The sequence below is a fragment of the Gastrolobium bilobum genome, unplaced genomic scaffold, assembly GCF_033153095.1.
Source record: "Gastrolobium bilobum isolate Gb01-03AN ecotype WA unplaced genomic scaffold, APGP_CSIRO_Gbil_v1 utg24797, whole genome shotgun sequence".
Taxonomy (NCBI): Eukaryota; Viridiplantae; Streptophyta; class Magnoliopsida; order Fabales; family Fabaceae; genus Gastrolobium; species Gastrolobium bilobum.
Window position 1 is genome coordinate 114,611 of NW_026898557.1, and position 2,242 is coordinate 116,852.

Sequence of the window (2,242 nt, forward strand, 5' to 3'; positions counted from 1 at the left end):
GCCTCCTCTTCGGGCAGCCTCCTCGTCTGGCATAGGAATTCTCCCACCCAGTTCAAGTTCAACTCACGGTCATCAGTGGCAAAAAGCAACCACTGAAGTTTGTCCAGTGATTTCTTCACAAATGGGGGCAGAACCACTTTGTCCTGATGCAGAGAAATGTTCCTTTCTGGGTACAGAATGATGGTGGGTTCATCGCCGCGGTTGGCTACAGGGGTCACTTTAAATGAAAGCTTAGTCATTTTGTTCAGGAAGGGAATTAGGGCACAAATGCAAGAGGGATAAAAGGTTTCTGAGTTGAATGGAAGTAGTAGAACTTGAAGAAATCAGAGACCGAGTTTAAATAGACTGTGGGTGCAAAAATGAAAGGTTTATGGGACGTGGAGGTTAAGGAGAGGAGGTTGAAGAGGTGGTGGAATGGGGACGTTACGGAACGAGTGGTCAGCAGTAGATGACCAGTTACTGATGGGATGAGTGTGAGAAGATGGAACAGTTTAGGTTAGGACGTGGGAGAGAGGGAAAAGGAAAGGGTGCAGTTGTCTTAATGGTTGAGGAGACGGTTGCTTTTTCTGTGCGCGTTTCCAAGAATTGCAATGAGTGCAAATTGGATATGGCTGGTATCTTTTTAAGTGACTCAGCAGGGACAGGTGTCCCAGTCACTCTTATCTCCTAACCCAGGGAACGTTCCCTTTGTCTTTTCCTAACTAATAATTAAATAACTAATTGAAATAAATAATAAGAAAACATGCAATAGTGAGTACTAAGTAAGGAAAAGGGGACGTATTAACCTATCACCTTAAATGAACATATAACAAAACATATAATTATATCTATATATATATATCTATATATATATATATATATATTTTTGGGATTGTGTGGTCAAGGACCACCCCAAAACTACGTTCCTGGAACGTACTTTATTTGGACTTTTTGGAGAGGAACATCAGACGTTCCCTCCTCTTTGGGAGCTATGTGGTTATGGATAACCACCCCAAAACCTTGCTCTTTGTCAGAGAGCAAATGTATCTACTGGGTTGCCTCCCAGTCAGCGCTTAGTTTAATGTCTTTAGCTAGACATGGTACTTACCTCTCAAGGGATTTCAGAATTGGTTGAGGGGACCTCCGTGTCCCCTGGTAGTGATCCTGGTGTTCTGGTTTGAAGGTTGGCAGCAATCTGTCCCATATGGGACTCAATGTTCCTGACCACTGCATCATTCCTGGTGACATATTTCTTGACATAATTTTCCAGGGTGTTGATGCGTTGGTCATCTCTGTGGAACGGAACGTAGTTGTTTCTTCTTTGTTCAAACGTTCCACTGCTGCTACCTTGCTGATACTGCTGCTGATTGTTGTTGAATGGTCTCTGGTTAATGGGTGGCCTCCATTGGGTGTTGTGGTTCTGATCCTTAATGATAGTTCCTCTAGGGCTTGAATGTGTATTTTGTCCTACTTGTTGATTGTCTCTGGTGAAGTTCCTATTGCCAAAATTTTCTGCATAACACACCAATGCAGTGGATGGGCAGTCTGTTGAGTCATGAAAGTCACCACATGCTGAGCATGGTTCTGTTTCAGTTGCTGTGAGTTGTAAGACTTCCATCCTTGGTTCTGCTTGGTCAGCTTTCAGGTTCTTCACTTCATTCATGAGTGATGCCATCTGGGCTTCCATTGCTGTTTGTTTATCCAGTTCTAGCATGCCTGGCTTCCTCACTGGGCTCACTCTGTCTATTGGCCATTGGAGACATCTTTCAGCAGTCCCTTCTATGATTTCGTATCTTGATTCAAGTGTTCCTGTAAAGAAATATCCTCCTGCAGCAAAATCAAGGTGAGATTGAGAAGTATGGTCAAGTTCTTTATAGAAAGATTGTAGCACTCCCCAACTCTGTACCCCATGGTTTGGACATTTTCTTATGATGTCCTTGTATCTCTCCCATGCTTCATAGAGATTTTCTCCATGAAACATTATGAAGTTAGAGATTTCAGCTCTAACATCAGCTTGTCGAGACATTGGGAGAAATCTCTCTATGAACTTGTTAGGGAGTTCTTCCCATGTGTGGATTGATCCAGGGGTGAGAGTTTTCATCCATGTTTTAGCTTTTAAACCCAAGGAGTGAGGTAACAACCTCATTCTCATGCTCTTCTCTGTTACACCCTCGGCTTTAAAATTATCACAAATATCTTGGCATGTTGTGATATGTGTGTAAGGATCTTCTGCAGGGAGTCCATTGAAGATAATCATGTGGAA

General features: G+C 42.8%; 1 non-coding gene across 1 annotated transcript; it reads left to right on the forward strand.

The window, feature by feature from the left end:
• Nucleotides 1-1,883: 1,883 nt before the first annotated feature.
• Nucleotides 1,884-1,990, forward strand: LOC133317376 (small nucleolar RNA R71). The gene has a single exon (XR_009752301.1). It is a non-coding gene; the product is annotated as a small nucleolar RNA R71 (small nucleolar RNA).
• Nucleotides 1,991-2,242: the final 252 nt, after the last annotated feature.